Below are 14,132 nucleotides of genomic sequence, written 5' to 3'. Positions count from 1 at the left end.
GCGGGAAGGGGCGGGGCAGCGGCGGGGGCGGGGTCGCGAACTCTGACCCCCGGGAGCGGAGCCGCTGCCGCCAAACAAACCCGCTGGAGCGGCCGCGGGTCCGCCAGGTGAGCGAGAGACCGCCGGCAGCCGAGAGACATCCCCCCGGTGGCGGCCGAACGGGGAGCAGAGGCAGCCGCGGCCGCGCTTAACGGTGCGGGCCCGCCCGGCTCCTGGCCGACGCCCCCGCGGAGCGTGGAGGGGAGCGGCGCCCGCCCCGCCCCGGGCCCCGGCGCGGCCCGGCCCGGCCCCGGGCGGCCCCGCGCCCCCCGACCTTTCACCTACAGGAACCGCTTGCCGCTCCCGCCGCCCGGCATCCGGGTGGCGCCGGCTGCCGCTTCCCGCGGGCGCGGCGGGCTCGGGAGCCTCAGGGGAGACGGCGGCGGGCGATGGCGATGCCCCGCTCGAGCTGCGCCCCGGCCCCGCGCAGCCATTTTGTGCGGGGGGCGAGCGCGGCGCTGGCCCCGCGAAGCCCCCGGACAGGGCGATGCCGGGGCAGCTGCCGGGGCAGCGGGGTGGGCTGGGCTGGGCCGGGCGGGCCCGGGCACTGCGCTGGGGCTCGGCCTCTGCGCGTCTCCCTTTCTCCCCCCTCCCCGACTCCACATTCCCGGGGGGTACCGTGCGCTTCTCCGACCCTTCCCGCCGCTCTGTACCTGCCGACGGCATCGCCCCGCCGGTTCGCTCCTCATTTATCCCAGGCGGCTGTCTGGGTATATTTGGGTTAAGGTAGCATGACCAGCGCAACAGCCGGTATTATTTTTGTTGGGTCAGATGACCCTGCCGCTCTTTCTTATTTTGTCTCGTTGGATGGGGTATTTCTTCTAAGCTGCGAAATTTGTGAATTCTTTATTTCTTCAGTGTTGCCATATATCGCTTTAAGTGTAAAAAGCACGGCGTGTACCACAGGATGCACTTACATTTGCACGTTGTGGAGGGAATAGAGGAGATGCCGTGTATTGTGCAAGTGAACTTACGCAACAGGAGAGGAAAAAGTCTTGATACTGGCTTTACTGCAAGACGAGTGTGTGGACGTGATTCTTGAAAAACTGAGTTGGATATTCATTCTTCTTATGTGCAATCTCTGATCCGAAGCTACTAATTTCAGCAGAGTGGACTTGGGAAAGTGGTTTAGTAGCAGAAAGAGTTGCATCCACACCCATCTCATAGAAAAACAAGATGGCAAAAATTCAAATAGTTTTCTGTAGGAGAGCTTCCTGGTTTTGGAATCAGCATTGTATAAGTAGAAATAGAAGTATTAGATGGGTGGGAAAACATCACAGTTTCTATGCTGGTCGAGGCAGCATTCATCTGGTGATACATTCTTCTACACTTGATAATTTTGGATGGCTTTTTCTGTAACAGCATTTTTACCTGAAAATAATTTTATGAATATTTCTCCCAACCCCGCTTTAGGCCATGTAGGCAGTTGCAACACAAGATGTCTAGCAGAGCATTTAGCCCACCGCTTACTCCTTGCTGTACAACTTTGCTCAGGGACACTTGTTTGAGGGAAGTCTTAAGGTCTGTGAAATGTGACTGCTTCTCTCTGTAGCTCTTTCTCCAAGACATTGCAGACCATAACTGAGGTTACCCGGAGGGTTGTACAGTCCTCAGCTGCTTCTGTGGTTCCTGCAGACTGCTCTAGCTGAATGGTTGGTCACCACTTGCTAAGTCTGCTACATTCTACAACAGATCAAGATGCTTATTACAGAAAGAATCTATCGCAGTAGATAAATTAACTAGCTTTAATTTTTTGTCCTCAATTCTTTTTAATATTTCTGGTTTTCTTATTGGTTGTATTTTCTTGTGATATGTTCTCTTAAAGGGAACAAGATTTGTGGGACTTCTGATATCTTTAAGAATAGCCATATCCCAGGCTAGATTGTGGGATAGGAGGGAAGATCGTTCTTTGTTTGTTTGGGCGTTTTTATGGTTTTGGCTTTTTTTTAAAGCCTACCTTGATTTTTCTGTTTAAGTTTCTTAGCCTCTGAAGACAAAGCCCTAGGCAGCATGTGTAACTCTGAAGCTGACGTTGATTTTGGGGAAAATGGGTTGGACCAGATGACCTCCAGAAGTATATTTCAACATTAATTATTTCATGATTGTATTCTGTTAATAAAGGGGGGGGCGGATGAGTCCACAGGGGTCTGAAACCAAACAAAACCCCACTGATATTGTAGCATGCAGTTAAATAGTTCATGTGTGAAATACAGCTACAGAATGCTTACAGCTAATGTGATAGTCCAGTGAAAACTGGCTTTCATCTGTAATGTAAAATCCAAAATTTACAACAGTAAGATTAGTTTGTTGCCTACGCTTTTACTCAATTTTTGTTTTGATTTATTGTGTACTCTTTGTATTATGCAATTAAAGTTTTTGCAGTCAGTGAAATTGCTGGAGTTTCCCTAGAGTTTGTGAAGGAAAGCAGTCTTCCTAAAGAAAGTAAGCTGTGTTCAATGTTTGGGTCAAAAAAGCTGAAAAAAAAGCAATGCCCTTTGCCTAAATAAGGGAGCTTAACTGTGTATAAGGAATAGAGTGGCATTGCAGCGGTAACGTGTACATGTTTGTTCTGCTGGAGGACTAAGTGTGGATCTCAGCTGGCAGTGCTGCAGCTGATAGAGGGTGAGTGTGTCTTTCCTGCTACAGCAGCCAGCCTGGCTTAAGCAGTTATAATAGCGACCTTTGCTAACCTGAGTTATTTTGGCAGATGCAGGTCAGGGAGCTCTCAGACTTGTGTTAACATCCATTGGGAAGGAGCATAAACTGCTGGGGTGGGTGCTGGGGCCATAGGCTCTGGCTGGCACAGCTGTCTGCCTTTTTGTCACACACAGGATGCAGTGTGCAACCAACAGTGACCAGGAAACTAAACTGTACCTGGGATACTTTCTGGCAAAGCTTTTACTTTTTTTTTTTTTTCTCTCAGTGCTGTTTCAAGCTGCTTTTAGCACTTTAAACTTGTGTCTGTACCTTATCGGCATAAGGGAAGCTGCTGCAAAACAGAATTTTATCAGTAGAATTTCATGGATAAAATTGCTGAGGTACAGTTAATTGAATTGTTACTTTTGTGTATTCAGACTTGTCTATATTTTTACCCTTCAGTTAGCAGCTTTTAATTCTAGAGATTACTGTATTGGTCACCAAAATTGGAAATCAACAAAGTATTTCTTTTTTGAAAAATCAAACTTTTTAAAATTCCAGTTCTCTGAGAATGGAAGATGGCATGAGCTTTCTGAGCAAGTCCTGAGTATCTTATGATGCATCATCATCATGGCTAGGCTTCTCACCCGAAGATTTGAGGATGTCTTCAGACTATTTTTCTGCTGAACTTATGATGCAGTACTGTGGATTTTTTAAGGAAATACATTCCTTCTTGAAAATCATGGTGTAGGAACTGCCTTTCTATTAAAATATTTACATTAATTTTGTTGACTTTGGCAGGCCTTCTCTAAAAGTCTGTTCAGTTTTCTTTAACTTAGATTACTTTTTGTTCAACTTGATAGTAAGCCAGGCTGGACTAAGCGCAGTATTTGTCTGCCTTTGTAGGAAGTGAAAATGGAAACCTGAAAAATTTTAATCACCAAAAAGCTAAACCCTCTGCTATTGTTATATTAGCTCTAATTAATTGTTATTTCATTCCAAAGAAATTGAGGTTCCTCTTTATAATTTAGCAGTAACTTTGTGGTGTGAGAACTGCCCCATTTATTTTGGTAATATGTTTCCTTTGAACTATTAGCAGAACAGTGTAAGTGTCAACATGACTAATGGTTTCACTCATCACTGACTTAATCTGAAGGTTTTTTGCAGAGTGTTTTTCACACATTTCTAGAAATTAAAAAAAAAAACCCAAACCCAACAAAAATCCCTGCAGACACGAAAAAACACACCACCCCTAACAAAATCTAATCCCGTGGAGTTGATAACAAATTAAAAAAAAAAAAAAGGGAATCATAGAATGACTTTAGCTGTAAGGAAACCTTGAAGATCATCTCATTCCAAGTTCCCTGCAGTGGGCAGGGACACATTCCACTAGACCGTGTTGCTCAGAGCCCCATCTGACCTGGAATTGAACACTTCCAGGGGTGGGGCATCCACAACTTCTCTGGGCAATCTGTTCCAGTGTCTCATCACCCTCACAGTAAGGAATTTCATCCTAATATCTAATCTAAACCTACTCTCAGTTTAAAGCCATTACCAGTTGTCCTGTCACTACATGCTCTTGGAAAAATTCTCTCTCCATCTTTCTTGTAGGCTCCCTTCAGGTACTGGAAGGAAGTCACCCTGAAGTCTCTCTTCTCCAGGCTGAACAATTTTCTCAGCCTTTCCTCACTGGAGAGGTGCTCCATCCCTCTAATCAACTCAGTGGCCCTCCTCTCAAGAAAAGCAGAGCAGAGGGGCAGAATCCCCTCCCTCGCCCTGCTGGCCGTGCTGCTTTTGATGCAGCCCAGGACACAATTGGCTTTCTGGGCTGCAAGTGCACATTTCTGGGTCATGTCCAGCCTCTCATCCAGCAGCACCCCCAAGTCCTTCTCTGCAGGACTGCTCTTAATCTGATCATCCCCCAGCATATTTTACATGAAACATTGTCAACAGTGATTTACTGGAAGGATGCGTGTGAAACTCAGTTTTGTTGTGGTGGGGTTTTTTTTTTGTCTGAAGGAAGTTTCCATGGATATGAATATATGCAAGTTGTAAGGGTTGTGTTATTATTAGTTGAAGAGGTTTGCTGATTTCCATAGTGTACCTTCTGGTATCAACTACCTTGTCTGTGGCTGTAGTTCAGAGAATACCCCAAATCTCCAAGTGGTAATCTTGCATAACACCTGCATGAGCAATTTGGCACAAGAGGTAAGCTGATGTAACATGGGCTTTTCCCCCAAAAGAAGTGGTCTTTGCTCTGCTTCTGCCTGCTTTTCCTGTGTTATGTTTAACAATTGTTAGGTGCAGGGTGAATAAAGTCTGAAGATGAGCTTACCTTACAGCTATACAACCACAAAGGCAAATGCAGAGGGGGACAAAACTGTCAGCCAGCAGTCAGGCTATCTCTCATGAAATGCTGTAATTATACTGTAGGGGATGTACTGTATCTGTGTGTTCAGAAAGAAGGGTTTGCGCTTGCTATGCTGTGTTGGTGCCAGGTAGAATGGACTGGCTGAACCTAATCCAGTGAATGGCAAAGTCTTCAGCCAGATGAGCTTCCTGGTCTGGTTTGTTGTGCAGCTTCAGCTCTGGTGCAGGGAACCACTTTGGTTTTTTTCTTACTTATTCCTTTTGCAAGCTTCAGGTGGAGATGCAGGCTGTGGCTGACATTACACAGGGCAGCTTGACCTGATTAAATGCCTCTCCTTACCTAGCTCTGGCATGTAGCCAGTGCTCCTGTGAGTGGAGACTCAGCTTGCAGACAGCCCCCCTGCCTTTCCTCCTCCTTCCTTTCCCAGTTGTTTGTGGGGCTGGTGAGCTCAATCAGCTCACCTGTAGCTGTTCAGGCAGGCTCTAGAGATAGCATGATGAAAGCTACAGAAGCCTAGGCCTAAAAATGAGACAATCCCTTGGGTGGCCCAAACTGTAAGAAGGACTCATCAGTCACCTGAATATTTGTCCTAGCAATTCTGTTTTCTAGTGTTTTCTCTCACTGTAGCACTTGCTTACATGAAAAAGTAGTGAGAGCAATGATTTTAAATTAATTGTACAGACATGCCTACAAATGTGTCTCTTTCTGTATTGCTGTGTGCCTTTTAATTATTCCCTTATGCTTTTATAAGCATCTCATTTTCCCTTGCTTGCCTGCAGGTCTAGCTGCTTCAGTTTGCTATTGTTACCTGTCTCTTACATATGCACTCTCTAAATCTTGATCTCATGCGAATTTAAAAAACATTATCTAACTGGGTGTCAAGAGTCACATAAATATTCCTTAGTTCGCTGATAATGAGAGTCTTACTCCTTTAAGTCTGCCAACTGTTCTACCATCTTGAGCAATATGGCTTATAGAATGATAATCCAAGAATAGCTCATTTAGTTTGCTGTGTTCATTGAGCTTTTCTTGTATGAAGCATTGAGCTCAGTAGCATCACTTGTTTCACAAATGTGTTTGGATTCCTTGGCTTAATTTATTATCTGTAAAACATTGCAGAAAACTAAAGTATAAAGAAATCTTAGGGGGTTCTGTTACTTCTTTTAAGCACTAACTCAGGCACATTTAATCATAAAGGAATTGTTAAGGAATTGTTATGTGTAGGAATTTATTCAACACATTTGGCACAGGCTATGCAGAATTCTTAATTAGTATATGAAGAGTTTGAAAATGAGGACTAGTTTCCATTTTAAGCTTTACAGAGCACACAAAGCCAAGTGTGATGACCTGAACTAAAATCCTTAGTTCATTTTGATATGTGTTGAAATCATTCAGTAGTGAAGCAGTGTGACTACAGAGAGAGATTAAGACAGCTTCTTCTTCTCTTCCCATTTTCTGTTACATTAACCTTTTGAGCTTTCCTAAAAAGACATGTTGATCTTCCTGTATTTGACTGTGCCCTGTGTGTCTTGGTTTAACCCCAGCCAGCCACCAAGCCCCGTGCAGCTGCTCACTCACTCCCCCACCAGCGGGACTGGGGAGAGAATTGGCAGGGTAATAGCCAGAAAACTCATAGATTGAGATAAAGACAGTTTAATAGGGAAAACAAAAGCTGCATACAATAACAAAACAAGAATTAATTCACTGCTCCCCATGGGCAGATATAGGTGTTCAGCCATCTCTAGGGCAGGGAAATGGCTGAACATCTAATGTGATGGCAGGGCCTCATCATGTGTAATGGTTACTTGGGAAGGCAAATGCCGTCACTCCAAATGACCCCTTTTCCTCTTTCTTCCTCCCTTTTTATATAGTGAACATGGTCTCATATGGTATGGAATATCCCTTGGGTCACCTCTCCCAGCTGTGTCTCCTCCCAACCTCCCAGGCACCCCCAACTTCCTTGCCAGCGTGGCAGTACAAAACCCAGACAAGGTCTTGTCTCGTGTAAGTCATGCTCAGCAATAACAAAAACATCTCTACATTATCAACCCTGTGTTCAGCACAAATCCAAAACACAGCCATACTAGTCACTGTGAAGAAAATGACCTCTACCCCAGCCAAAACCAGCACACTGATATAAGAACAAAAAAGTAAAGTTCACAGTAACTTCTACAGTCATAACTAGTTAATGTGCCTGTATTTCTAAAGTATCTAGAACATACTTGTGTAACTTTATTAGTTTAACAGGTGGATTTAATCTAGGAAAGACTCCTGTATTAAGACACATTCCATCCATATATACATAGTAATTATCAGAATCATTATTCATTCTATACATACATAGTCAAACTGGTTTGACAGTGCCAGCAGGGTAAGTTAAAACTTCTAAAATTTTACAAGCATCGTTTTTGTACCATTAAAACTGGTCATTTAAAGGGTTTTACATCAGAATCAAGGTACTTGATAGTGGGGGAGCTATACCAACAGTGTAGTGTAATAGAACAGGAGATGTTACCTTTTATATCAAATGGAGCATTCAAACATTAAGAAATATGCTGGTTACTGCTTTTAAGGCCTTAGTCTACACTGGTATAATATTTTGAAATCCTATTAGTAGGAACCTCCTACTGGGACAATTAAAAGTTGTATAACTTTTGTCCCTGGAGAAGGGTGAATTAAACATTGATGTCTTCTGGGTATAACTGTACTAGTGGAGAGGTTAGCGCTTCTGACTGCCAACCCTCAAAACTGCTGTCTGCTCTCGTGGGAATGTTTCCTGACCCATTTCAGTTGAAGTAAGCCTGAAATACTTTAAAAAGGAAGTATTTCCTAAGTTACTTTGACATTGGGAAAACTGGCATATAAAAACTGAGAAAGAAGTAAAGAGGAGTGGTTTAATTGGTGCAAACTAATGAGTTTTCCACTGACACGTTGGCTTACTGAGTGCTTATCTAAAATAGGAATGGAAGACTATTGGACTTGATGATACCAGGTTCAACAGCACTCAGTTTGGGCTAACTGATGATAGTGGTGCATTTAAAAATAATTCTGACTCTGGACAAGAAGGCTCACTAATTTATTTACTAGGGGCATAAATTAACAATGTGTTGGATTTATGTACAGAAAGTGATTTTGGTAGCATTTTGAGTCTGAAGATTGAAGAGAGAAGCAATAAATGCATTTTAAGTAATACACAGGAAGTCTAATGCCTGTCTTCTGTCAAAATGCTTGCTTCTAGGTACTGCTTTAATAAATTGATTGGGGGACTGAGGTTTTGCAAAGAAGAGAGATGGATATATAGTTCTGTCTTATTTTCCTCAAAGGTTTTTGAAAAAGCTTCATTTTTTATTTAATTATGTGGAAGTAATACTGTCAAACAGTTAAGAAATAAACATAACAGGTAGAGAACAAATGCAGTGATTATACTTGTAAAGCAGGTCTAATTAGTATAAGTACAGATGCTGATATTTGTGTTAGTCTGTACTTAGAGCAACAGAAACAGAGCCTTTCCCTGTCCCCAGAAATTTACCACTAATGAGAAAAAACACAAAGGGATGATTACAGACTAAGGGGGAATACAAGGGTACAAAACCAGAACGTAATGGACATTTGCAGAGGCAGTGATCTAATCAGGTTGACAGTCCTAAATGTTGTTGATTTGACTTAGTTTTCAGCAACGCGTCTCTTTTAAAGAAAATTTAAGAAATTTAATGTTTGTTTTGTAGTTTTACAGTGTTTCAAATATTAGCGGTAGATCTGCAAAAAGTTATAGAAGGAAGCAAGAGCTTAAGCTGTGACAGTATCATTAGCTAATGGACAAAGCATTTCTTACCACTTCATTTTTCAGAAACTTTGTGGTAAAAGTAAAGGCAAGGATCTTAAGTCTGATGTGAAACAGGGAAACCAGTAGAGCAATTAAGAAATACTTTAGTTATAAGCAAATAAAGACTTGCTGGTTGAAACTGAGCAAAGTAAATAATTTTTGCAAGGTATTCAAAGTGAGAGATAAATGAAGTAAAAAATATTTGACTTATGTTTGTAAACAGTGTAGTCCTTGATGTATTGACAGGAGCTTTGGCTCTCCTTTGTCTCTTGTGGTAATATGTTACAGTTCTTGGACATTATAAAGAAGATCCTTAAAGTATGTGCAATTTTTTTCATGTTGTGTTCTCTGCTCTCTTTTAGAATTCCAGCTCTCATCCCTTCAATGTTTTAGATAACTTTAGAAAGGAAATTCAAATGTGATTAGTAGTCTTAAGCATCTGGATAAAGTTTTTGGTTTATCACCTTTGAAAGGAGAATGGAGTACTCTCAGGGAAGAAACTATCACTTATCTGACTCAATCTACTTCTTTCCTATACTAGCAATAAACATTCCTCATATATTGCCTGGTGTGTGCTTTGAAGATGTGTGGCATGTTTTGACAAGTGCGGAAAATATTTCTGAAATCAGGAAGATGAGAACACCTCAAAGATCACTTCTAATTTTTGAAGATCAAAACTCAGACTGTGATGATAGTTAAAGTCAGAATCATTAAGGTTAAAAAAACCTCAAACATTGTGTCCAGCTGTTAACCCAGCATGATTGTGTTTATTGCTAAACCATATCCCTAAGTGCCACATCCATGTGCCTTTTGAACACTTCAGGAATGGTGATTCCACCTTCCCTGGGCAGCCTGTTCCCACACCTGTCCACCCTTTCAGTGAAGACATTTTTCCTAATGTCCAGTCTAAACTTGAGGTGGTTTCCTCTTGTCTTGTCCCTTGTTATTTGAGAGAGGTAGCTGCTTCCCACCTGGCTACAATCTCCTTTCAGGTACAGAGCAGTAAGGTCCCCTTGAGCTCCCTTTTCTCCACGTTAAACACACCCAGCTCCCTCAGACACTCCTCATCAGACTCGTGCTCCAGACCCTTCACTGGCTCTGTTGCCCCTCTCTGGACACACTCCAGCACCTCAGCATCTTTCTTGTAGTGAGGCCCAGAACTGGACACAGAACTCAAGGTGTGGCATCACCATGGCCAAGTACATGGCCAAGGAGACAGTCACAGCTCTAGTCCTGCTGGCCATACTATTTCTGATACAGGCCAGGATGCCACTGGCCTTCTTGGCCGCCTGAACACGCTGCTGGCTCACATTCAGCCGGCAGCCAGTGAGAACCCACAGGCCTTGGCCCAGTGATGCAGCCTGTCCAGATGCCTCTGCAGAGCCTTTCTACCCTCCAGCAGGTCAACACTTCTGCCCAGCCTAGTGACATCTGTCAGCTTACCAAGGGTGCCCTCGATCCTCTCTTCCAGGTTGTCAGTAAAGATATTAAAGAGGGCTGACCCCCATACTGAGCCCTGGGGAACACCACTGCTGACCAGCTGCCAACTGGATGTAGCACCATTCACCACCACGCTGTGGGCCTGTCTATCCAACCAGTTTTCTACCCAGGGAACAGTGCACCTATCTAAGCCATGAGCAGCCAGTTTGTCCAGGAGAATGCTGTGGGAGGTGGTGTCAGAGGCTTTACTAAAGTCTGGATCAACAACATCCATAGCCTTTTCCTCATCTACCAAGTCTTTGTTGGAAAATGAAGGTTTATAATAAAGTGTTAAAGGAATATTTCTCAGTTCCAGGTAACTTTGAGTTTAGAATATATTTATCATTTCATATGAAACAATTCAGCTTTTGAGAATGTTGGCTGGAGCAACTCAGGGAAAGAAACTTTTGAAAACATGAAAAATGTGCTCAATTTTTAAGTTCACATAACAGAAGAAAAATAGCTGAAGCATTTTTCTCCTGCTTAATTCCAGCAGGGATCTCTAAAGAGTAATTAAGCATAGCTGATGTGAAGTCTAACATAGATACCTTAGGTAAGCAAAATGTGAGCTGCAAAACTCTTACAGCTGTCCCAGAGTTAGCTTAGAATTTTTAGATAGCCAGTTCCCCTTGACCTGTCCCAGTGCCCTGTCCCCAGGGCAAGATGCACAGCATGTGGCTGTTCCTCAAAGAGATGGCCTTGCTGCTTCACATAACTGGCTGTGGAGCTTGTCTGATTCCAGGGTGAGCTGCATTGGGCAGCCAGCTGGGCCAGAAGAAAAGGGTACAGTTTTATCATGCAGTTCAACTGAATTTTCAGCTTCCCAGCAACAACAATGGAAATGGAGGTTTGCCTCTTTCCTAATCTCCCCTCTTTTCCTCCCTCTCTTACCTTCTAACAACGTGTTCTCCCTTTTGTTTGTGGTAGAATGAATCTGACTGCCAGGTAAATCAGGTCAGTGTGCTTGCTTACCTAGCAGATGTTTGCTCCGTTTCTGCCAGGTGAATTTTCTGTCTTTAGGGAGTTGAATTTTCCTAGTGTGTGGTCAAAACCACCACAGCTTGGTCAGGATGACCTCCTTCCTGGGTGTGAGCTATAATTCTGTTCAAACTGCCTTTGAAACTATTCCCTGACTCTGCAACTAAGAAAGAGGTTTCTGTCAGTTTAGTTGCTTGGACTGACTTCTCAGTGTATGCCAGTGCAAGAAGAGATGAAGTAATAAAGTAAAAATGGGAAATGGGATAGGAATGCCTTTTTCAGCTCTCCATTTCAGTAGTTGAGCTGCAACATGAAATGCTGCCTAAAAGTTTGTAATTGAAATATTGAAGCTGTTGAGTTTTTTCACCGTTATATGTACTCTTCGGAGCAAGGTCACATGGTTTATTGGAGGTGATTTAAATTAAGATATTTTAATACAGAGTGCTGGTGTTACTGGCTTTGTCAGTGCCTTTGTGTTTAGAGATCACCAAGTTAAATAAGGCCACAACACACAAAAGAACCTACTACTGAATGTTTATGCGAATTGATATTGCAAGTGTCAAAATATAAAACATCGTCTGATTAATATGTCAGTTCTTGTCAATAATACTCAGCAAGTATGTTCCTTTCCATTGTGTGCATGCCTCACATGCTCATGTTCAGATGATTTGTCCAGCTTTGACAGTTGGTTTTGCATCCATAGGTTTAATTTCTTTGTGCTTATTCCAGACAGCATGAAGAGATAGGACAGGTTCAACCTTTTCTCTAGGTTCCTCTTCATTGTAAGAGTTCAGTCTTGTTTGTATACTTGAAATCCTGTGTTCATGCAAGTCTAGTTCAAATGAGAAGCAGATGTCTCTTTTAGATAAATCTCAAAAATTCACTTGTAATGGTTTATGCCTCTCTGAGAGCTAATTTCCCTATGACTGGTGCTTCACAGTTGAATACATATGTATTCCTTCACTGCTTCACTCCAAGGTAAAACACGTCAGTTTAAATCACTTTCAGTTTTCAAGCTGACTTGAAATACATCTTGGCTATGAGGGCAGTTGCATCTGCTTTAGCAGAACTAAGTAGCAGGTGCAAAGTAATTCCTTAAAGCACACACCTCTTGATTCTGAAGGTCAGTCTTTTTGTTTCTTACTGAGTCTATGCTATAGAAGTGTGCCTCTGAGCTGCAGGATGATCTAACTAGCAGAACAGAATGATTGGATAAGCAATTGAAAAGCATTTTTTTTTGTTTGAGGTTTTTGTGTCTCAACAGGATTGAGATGTATGGGATTCATACTTGAAGCTCATAGCTCGTGAATTCAAGGTCAGAAATACTTGGGTTTGAAAACTCCTGTGAACACAGATTTCTCTTTTTTAATTCTGAGAATCATATTTCAAAGAAAATCTTTTTGACCAATAAAATCTTTCTGACTGGGGAAGGATAGGAACATCACTTATTTAGGAAATATTAATCTAGTCAGGCTTTCAAAGTCCATTGTAATTTCATTAGGTTTTTATTTAACAGGCATTACCTTTAAAGCTGTTTGATTCTAAACAGTTTGTCAGAAGATTTGCTTACCACTGCCCTTTGGGTTTTCTTTAATTTTATTTATTTTGGGAGTTTTTAGATTATTGCTACAATTGAGTACATCTTGGAGGTTGTGATTGGATAACACACTATTCTGTTCCAAATTCCTTCCTGCTTTTTTCTCATCTCTAATTTAGGATTCCTGCAAAAATACAGCATCAAGTCAGGGAATCTCTTTTAGAGAACCACTTCCACTGCTCTTAGGAGTAAAACAGAATATAATTACATTGCTTCTAAGAATAAGGGATACTTATGGCTAGTTCTGGATTTGAGAGATCTGAGTATTTTTGGTATTTTATTAGTGCTGTTTGATAACCCTGAATTAATAATGTAAAAATACCTGCTCTCATAGCTATTTGTCTTGCTCACGAGAGAGATCTTGTTGCAGAGAGGTGTCAGCACCAAAACAGAATTCTGCCATAACCAATACAAATTCTACCTATACTCTTGGTGAGGATTTGGCAGTCTGGCAAAGAACACAAATTCCAAGCTCAAGAGCATAAAGTTCAGCATCTCGAAGATGAGACACCATTTAGTTCTGTGTTAGGACTTGAAAAGTTCAGTATCTGTCTGCTGGAGGGCTAACTACTAAGGCTGAAAAGTTGAAAGATATGTGCTGAAGAGTGCTTCTACTAGACAATACAAAGTTTATCTCTAAGTAAGCATATGTGTGTGAAACTTCTGCAGCTGCACTATGTTCCTCACTGTTTTTAAGTAGCTTTGACTTACTTTTCTCATAATTAGAAAATCATACCCTTTCTAGAAATAGCGAAGCAAGAAGATAGATCGATGTCGATCTCCAAGTTGTAGAGTACTTCAGCTTATGTCTGTGCTAGGCCACTTTACCTGTGGCTGTATGTTGCTTTTTTTTCATTCTCTGTTTCTTGTTTCTTCACCAGGTTTTCTGTAAGATCTAAAAATAAGTGTGTCTAAGCTCCAGGGCTCATCTCACAACAAATTACAGAGCTGTGGGAAAGCACGGGAGGGTTCAGATGGCTTAAGATGTAAATTGCAGCTGCTGTGGAAAGGTGTGACCTACAGTTCCCCTCCACCACTGGTGGAGTAGCATTTGCAGGGTAATGTATAGCAAGGGCAAGTCATTCCTTGGGCTGAGAACTAACACTGACAAAAATAACACTTTGCTGTTGGCTGCAAAGTCACAGATGTATCAGCAGTGGGAGCAGGGAGAGATATTGAAAGCTCAGGCCATGAGACAGATCAGGGCT

The 14,132-nt window shown here is 42.2% G+C and overlaps 1 protein-coding gene across 6 annotated transcripts in view; it reads left to right on the top strand.

Moving 5' to 3' along the window:
- Window positions 1-14,132, top strand: part of NR2C1 (nuclear receptor subfamily 2 group C member 1) — a 50,618-nt gene continuing 36,486 nt past the window's right edge. For 3 of the 6 annotated variants that reach the window (XM_032687897.1, XM_032687899.1, XM_032687894.1), the window contains exon 1: window positions 1-107. The gene's annotated coding sequence lies outside the window, so the exon portion shown is untranslated. Of the gene's footprint in view, window positions 108-587; window positions 766-12,819; window positions 13,983-14,132 lie in introns of those variants that run through there. The other 3 variants (XM_032687898.1, XM_032687896.1, XM_032687900.1) reach the window with 3 other exon arrangements.

Source organism: Chiroxiphia lanceolata, chromosome 5 (genome assembly GCF_009829145.1).
Source record: "Chiroxiphia lanceolata isolate bChiLan1 chromosome 5, bChiLan1.pri, whole genome shotgun sequence".
Lineage (NCBI taxonomy): Eukaryota > Metazoa > Chordata > Aves > Passeriformes > Pipridae > Chiroxiphia > Chiroxiphia lanceolata.
This window is presented reverse-complemented; position numbering and strand designations above follow the sequence as displayed.